The sequence below is a fragment of the Trichechus manatus genome, unplaced genomic scaffold, assembly GCF_000243295.1.
Source record: "Trichechus manatus latirostris isolate Lorelei unplaced genomic scaffold, TriManLat1.0 scaffold00203, whole genome shotgun sequence".
Classification (NCBI taxonomy): domain Eukaryota; kingdom Metazoa; phylum Chordata; class Mammalia; order Sirenia; family Trichechidae; genus Trichechus; species Trichechus manatus.
This window is the reverse complement of record NW_004444139.1, coordinates 3,794,485-3,802,339: the sequence shown is the minus strand read 5'-3', so window position 1 is coordinate 3,802,339 and position 7,855 is coordinate 3,794,485.

Sequence of the window (7,855 nt, the reverse complement as noted above, 5' to 3'; positions counted from 1 at the left end):
TGAAGATTTTATGTATGTCATCCCATTGCCTTCTTGCCTGCGTGGTTTCTGCCAAATAATCTTAGCTTAGTCTTATTGTTTCTCCTCTGTATGTAACTTCTTGTTTTTCACGAGCTGCTGTCAGGATTCTTTGTTTGTCTTTGGTTTTGGTGAGTGTGATTATGATATGCCTTGGTGATTTTCTTTTGGGGTCTCTCCTATATGGGGTTCGTTGTGCTTCTTGGATGGCCAGCTTTTCATCTTTCATGATATTTGGGAAGTTTTCTGTCAGCAGTTCTTCAATGATCCTCTCTTTTTTTTCTGTTTTCTCCCCCGTTCTGGAATTCCAATCACTCGAAAATTTTTGCTTTTGATTGTATGCCACATAACTCTCAGGGTCTCTTCATTTTTCTTTTTTCTTTTTTCTGAATTCTCCTGAAACAGAGTTGTATTCAAGTGTTTGTGTTCAATTCCACTGATCCTGTCTTCCACAGTTTCAAATCTGCTTCTCATCTCTTTCTATCACATGGTCCATTTCTGAAATCTTGTTGCTTATCTTTTGGATTTCTAATTGTTGTCTTTGTATAATTTCTAGTTGTGAATTTATTTTAGCATTTTGTTCCTGCATTATTTTCCTGAATTATTCCAATTTTTTGTCTGTTTTTTCCATGAATTTGTCTATGTTTTCCTCATGTTTGTCAGCTTTTTGCCTCAGCTCTTGGAGAATTCTGAGTATTAGAGATTTGAATTCCCTATAAGGTAGTTATACTGCATTTTCTTCCACAGGAGAGTCATCTGGTGTTTTATTTTGGACGCCTACTGGAACCATCCTGTCCTGTTTTTGTAAATGTTTTGATATTGTCTGTGTCTTCGGGGCATTTAGTAGTTATTTTTTTATTTATTGTAGATTTGTTCTTTTCATCCCTTTTTTTTTTAAATTTTACTACGTCTGAGCAGGTAGACTGTGTGTTCTTTGTTGTTTTCTCATCTGTGGGCACAATACTTTTTGCCTCCTTCTCCAGTTGGCAGGGTCAGTCACTCAGATATGGAATGGCAGGGCAGGTCTAGCTGAAGAGGAGTTACAGGGATGGGTTGTTTGTGCCGCTTACTGCAGCCACCAGCGCAGGTTGGTAATCAGTGCAGGTCAGGTTCCAGTAGGCCGTGCCTGTGCTGTTTGGTGGTGTGATGTCAAGCACACGGTGCAGGTAGGCCGGATGCAGCGGGGAGATTGTTATGTGTGGAGCTAAGATGGATATGGGAGAGAGGAGAGATATACAGGTGCCAAAAACATACAAACAAACAAAAAAGAATGCTAGGGGAGCTTGCAATTGGAGTGGAGCGATGAGAGACTATGAAATGGAGAAAAACAGAAAGGGGAAGAGGAAGAAAAGAAATGAATGAATAAATAAAAATCAGAAAGGTTAAATAACCGCAAAGTTCTCAGGGATCCCACCGGTGCTGCTATGAAGTCTGGTGAAGTCGCTCTCAGGTGTTGCAGTACAGCCTGGCTAGAAGGTGTCAAGGTATACAAAAGCAGGTATTCAGGGAACAGAAAGAGAAGGAAGATATAGAGAGGTGAGAAACAGAGCAATGTAGAAAGACAAAAAGGGAAAAAGAGGGAAAAGAAAACCAAACAAATTAAAAAAAAAAAAAGAACAAAAGCCCCCAAAAAAAAACAAAAAAAAAAAAAAAAAAAAAAAGAACAAGAAAGGCCCCCAAAAAAAAAAAAAAAAAAAAAACAATGAAAAAAGAAATGCCCTCAGGGATCCCTCTGCAGGTCTTTGCAAGCCAAGGGGGAAGTCTCCTTGCCACGCAGCACCACCTGGCCAGAAAGGGCTCCCAACTCAAGAAAAGGAAAAGAAATCATTCAAACAATTCAAAACAAAAAAATGAACAAAAGTCCCGGGATCCCATCAGCACGGCAGCCCAGACTGGGAGGCAGCTCCACCCTCGAACGGAGCTCCATAGCCCCTCAGGAAGAAGCAAAGATGGGGCATTGAGCCAGGTATTTGAGCGAAAGGAGGGGGAGGTGGTGAGAAGTAAGGAAGAAATCAGAAGAAGCAGAAAAAAGAGCAACGCTAGCAGCCAACAAATGGCACTCAGAGAGCCAGCTAGTGCAGGCTGGTGTTTCTTGGACAAGAGACAGTGTCTGCGGGAAGCAGAGGGGACTGAGTCTGGGTGAAGAAGGGTGGGGAGTGGGAAAGTGTATATCACAAATTACCAGAGCTCTGCAGCCCCTCAGGAAGAAGCAAGGATGGTGCATGCAGCCAGGTATTTGAACAAAAGAAGGGGGAGGTGGTGAGAGGTAAGGAATAAATCAAACGAAGCGGAAAAGAGCAACACCAGCAGCCAACAAATGGCACTCAGAGAGCTGCCTGTTCAGGTGTGTGGAATCCAAGCAGCCAGTTTCTCCTGGTCAAGAGACTGTGGCCGCAGGAAGCAGAGGATGCCAAGTTGGGGTGAAGAAGGGTGCGGGGTGGGAAAGCATATATCGCAAATTACTGGTTGTTTTGTCTCCCACTGGATGCTCCATGAGGCTGCTTTCTTGTACCCCCTGTTTGCTGGTCTCCGATAGGAGTCCAAGATGGCGGATCCACGCTGTTTTAGCTGGTAGGGGACCTCTGCACGAATCTCTCCTTGCTCTCCATTCTCTTAACAGTTTCCTCACTCCATTTTTGCTTGGCTGAGTTCTTTATCTCTTTATTTGATGTTTTAGGGTTTCAGGATTGTTGTTTTCTCTGTTTGGCTTAGTTTTTCAGATCTTTGCTGTGGAGGGACGGCATGGCGCTTCTGCCTAGAGCTCCATTTTGCAGGAATTCCTGGGATGTTTTCTATCACTATATCTTCAGTATTTTTCTCTGTACTCTCTTTTTCTCTTTTCCCCTTCTGGGATTCCTAATGTGTATACTATTTCTCTTGTGGTGTCCCACTTAATAGTTAAGGTTTTCTTCATTTTTCCTCATTTGTTTTTCTGATTATTCCTCAAATTAGTATTAAGCATTTTGTCCTTTATTTCACTTATTCTTTCCTCCATAGTTTCAATTCTATTTCTGTGTCCTCCAATTAAGTTGTTTATTTCTGATATATTATTGTTAATCTTCTGAATTTCTAATTGCTCTTTTTGTATGTTTTCTATTTCTCTATTGAGTTTGTCGTTTTGTTCTTGTATTATTTTCCTATTCTTCTAGGCTTTTTCTTTATTTTCCTTGACCTTTTGAAGAGCCAAAATATTAGTCTTTTGAATTCATTGTTGTGTAGTTCTATTATCAGTCTTCCTCAGAAAGGCTTTCCATTCCTTTATTTTGCTCATTTGCTTGAGCCATCTTGTCTTGTTTTTTCATATGACTTGTAATTAATTGACTGCTGTCTTTGAGACAATCAGGTCATATTTTATTTGTTTATATATTTCTTTACTGATTGTATGTTTATTTGTATTCTTTGTATTGTTTTGCTTTAGCTTGATAAATGTGTATCTTAGCTTCTTCCCTTTCTCTTTATATTGTCTGCCTTCCTTTGTATAGTTTTAATTAATGTTGCTTTGTAGTATTGGTCTGTGTATGACTATGATGCTGCTGGTTGGTTGGGAATAATTTTTTTCTCACTGGTGGGTGTAATGGGTTGCAAACACATGGAAATCCTCTGGCATTGGGCACACCTATCTTTCCTTATAGAATTGTATGGAGGTGTGTAAGCAGCTCCCTTCCATGTTGTGGGGCTTCTGGTGTCATTTTGTCAGAATCTCTCCACAGCTCTTGTGGGGTCATGTGGTCCTTCTGCATTGGCATGTGCTGTTAGTGCAATCTCTGCAGAGCAGAATGGGTCATCTTCACAGACCCAGGGAGGCAGAACTACTCTAATAGGTGAGGCAGGCCCTTTACTTAGTCATAGATTGGTGTCTTAATGACGGGGCGGGATTGGGGGTCTCCGTGTATACTCAAACCCCCTGAGGAAAGACGTTGATTGTAGGAGGGGCAAGTCGTGAGCAGGTCACCAGGAATGCCTCCTATCATATGCCAGGTGGAGTCCATGGTGGGCCTGGGGAAGGCAGGGTGAGCAGTGAGTGGAGAGAGTCGCTTGGGTGTCATACCAAGCATGTCAATTTGTGTGTGTGGTGGGCTCTGACCTGGCATAAAAAGCATTGAGTGGGTCTGTGAAGGTGCCTTGATGCTGTCTGGTGGGGGGAGGAGTGGTGTATCAGTCTTCAGGGATTTCTTCTATGTGGGCTGGTGGGGCAGATGACAGATGGGTCTCTGGAGGTGCCTCACTATGTGGTCCAGGTGGGACAAGTGATGGGCACATCTCTAGGGGCACCTTGTCACAAGTACCAGGTGGGAGGAGTGGTAGGCAGGTCTCTGGGTGGGCTTCCCAGTGCAGGCCAGGCAGAAGGTGCAGTGGGCATTCTCCAGTGGTTCCTGCCATGTGAGCTGTGTGGGAGGAGCAATGGGTCTGTCTCCATGGGCTCCTGCAATGTAAGCCAAGCGAGAGGAGTGGTGGGCAGGTCTCTGAGTGTGCCTTACTGCACAAGCCAAGTGAAGTGAGTGGTGGGTGGATCTCTGCAGGCTCCTGCCACAGGATTGGACAGGCTGAGCAGTGGGCTGAGGGTGAGGGTGTTGCTAAAAAGTTGGGGAAAAGGGGTCAGCAGGAAGCTGGTCAATGGGGAAACTTCTGATTATTATTTTGCTATTTTACTATTCAGTAGATGCCTCCCATCCAAATGAATGAGCACCACAGCTGATAGGAAGTCCTGTCACTGGTTTCTAGGTCCCTCTCTCCTCTGTGCTCAACAGGGCCCTGAAGCTTTCTCCCGTCTTCCCACACTCTCCTTTGTCCCTCTGCAGAAGTGTACCCCCTGTCTTATCAGTCCCTGGTCATGAGGTTCCAACAGTTCAGTCCATCTCGCTTTGCTCCAGTGACACTTCCGTGTGTTTCCCTAGTTTCAAAGCTATGACACTCCCACATGTCTCCTTCTCAGGCTAGTTTGAACCAGGCCCACAATCTGCCTACCTAATTTCTTTCCAGGTTCATTTACTCAGTAGCTCTGCTTCCAACTGTGTTTTCCATGAAATTGCCTTCCTGGGCTCCTCACCCAGGAATTTTGTTTGCTGCCATCTCAAAATGATCATGCTGCGCCAGGTCAGCCAGCCAGATGTGGACACTCTGAGAATCTCCTCATTCCTGATGATTTCATTCTAACTCTTTTGCCAGTCCATGCTCAGTCCAATTGTTCAACCTTCCTTTTGATGTTCAGGGTTATAAGGTCACTGTGTTTATCCATTTCACTTGGTTTTTTGAGTCTTTGTTGTAAGAGGACATTAAAGTGCATCTGTCTAAGTTATTATCTTAACTGGAAGCCTTCTAGGTGGTTCATCTTCCAGAACTATATCAGACAATATTCTGTTCTGATCCATAGGGTTTTCCTTGGCTAATTTCCAGAAGTTGATAGCTAGGCTTTTCTACTCAGCCTGTCTTAGTCTGGAAGCTCTGCTGAAAACTGTCCACCATGGATGACCCTAGATGACCCTGCTGGTATTTGGAATACCAGTTTCACAGCTTCCACCATCACAGCAACACACAAGCCCTACAGTACGACAAACTAACAAAGAAGTGTTGGCTGTATATTCTTACTCAGTTCTTACTTTCTTGCTTCTTATGGGTTTGTTTGAGGTTGAATGCTTGGCCTTGACCTTGAATTGTTGAACCTGCCACAACTCAGAACAGAACCTTGAGTGGTGGCATGAAATGTTAAGTAGTTCTGAAGCTCTATTGCATTTATGTCTATATGTTACCACAGATGTCCACCCATCGGTAGCCCCTCATAATAATCCTATGCTTCAGGAAGCTGGTTGCCACTGACTGCATCTGACAAATAAGAACAGTGAGATCTAAAGAAGTTTATATTTTTTCTATCAGTGCAACTACACAGAGCATAAACTGAGACCCAGGTCTTTAGGCCTCCACTGATGAATTTTCTTCCACTGACTGGCTCCACTTTTTTGTCTTGGAAAATATTTCACCGAGATTGGATTCTTACTTACAACCTTTGAACAAGAGACTGATACTAAATGTTGATTTGATGAGATCAGTAAGACAGGGCTACAGACTATAGGGAGATGATTTTCCAATCTCTTACATATGATCAAGAACCTATGGTATTGAAAGAAGTCTCAGCTGCACTAGAGGCACTGGCAGAAAACAAGGCTCCAGGAATTGATGGAATACCAACTGAGATGTTTCAACAAGGGGATGCAGGGCTGGAGGTGCTCACTTGTCCGTGCCAAGAAATTTGGAAGACAGCTATCTGGCCAATTGACTGGAAGAGACTCATATTTGTGCCTATTCCAAAGAAAGGTGATCCAAAACAATGTGTAAATTATAGAAGCATATCATTAATATCACACACGAGTAAAATTTTTGTGAAGACCATTCAGAAGTGGTGGCAGCAGTACATCAACAGGGAACTACCAGAAATTCAAGCCGGATTCAGAAGAGGACATGGAACGAGGGTTAGCACTGCTGTCGGATGGATCCTGGCTGAAAGCAGAAAATACCAGAAAAGATGTTTACGTGTGTTTTATTGACTACAGAAAGGCATTCAACTGTGAGGTCATAACAAATTATAGATAACATTGTGAAGAATGGGAATTCCAGAACACTTAATGGTGCTCATGAGGAACCTGTACATAGACCAAGAGGCAGTCATTTGAACAGAGCAAGGGGATATTCCATGGTTTAAAATCAAGAAAGGTGTGCATTAAGATTGTATCATTTCACCATAATTATTCAGTCTGTATGCTGAGTAAACAGTCTGAGAAGCTGGACTATATGAAGAAGAATATGGCATCAGAATTGGTGGAAGACTCATTAACAACCTGCAATACACAGGTGACACAGCCTTGCTTGCTGAAAGTGAGGAGGACTTGAAGCACTTACTGATGAAGATCAAACACTACAGCCTTCAGTATGGATTACACCTCAACATAAAGAAAAGAAAAATCCTCACAACTGGACCAATAAGCAACATCATAATAAATGGAGAAAAGATTGAAGTTGTCAAGAATTTCATTTTAGTTCGATCCACAATCAACACCCATGGAAGTGGCAGTCAGGAAATCAAAGGACACATTGCATTGGGAAAATCTGCTGCAAGGGTCCTCTTTAAAGCATTGAAAAGCAAAACTATCACTTTGAAGACTAAGGTAAGCCTGACCACCGTGATGTTTTCAATTATCTCATATGCATGCTAAAGCTGGACAATGGATAAGGAAGCTCAAAGAGGAATTGATGTCTTTGAATCGTGGTGTTGATGAAGAAAATTGAATACACCCTGAACTGCCAGAAAAATGAACAAGTCTGTCTTGGAAGAAATACAGCCAGAGTGTTCCTTGGAAACAAGGATGGCGAGACTTTGTCTCACATACTTTAGACATATTATCAGTAGGGACAAATCGTTAGAGAGGCACATAATGCTTGGTAAGGTAGAGGGTCAGCGACAAATAGGAAGACCCTTGACAAGATGGATTGACACAGTGGTTGCAACAATAGGCTCAAACATAACAATTACTGTGAAGACAGCAGGGAACCACACACTGTTTCGTTCAGTTGTACATAGGGTTGTTATGAGTCAGAATCAACAGGATGGCATCTAACGACAACAACATCTGCTGTTTGTAAAAACACAAACACAGTAAAGGCATTATAGTGAGTGTCTACACATATCTAAAACTATTACTAAGTTTTATTTCATTAAGCGTTTTCAAGCAGATAGGCAGCCATCAAAAGAGAGAATATTGTCCTCTTTTACGGTTCAAAAGGGTCATGGGAGAAATGAGAAGACTATATTGGAACACTAAGATTTTCGATAATATTTAATAGTTTT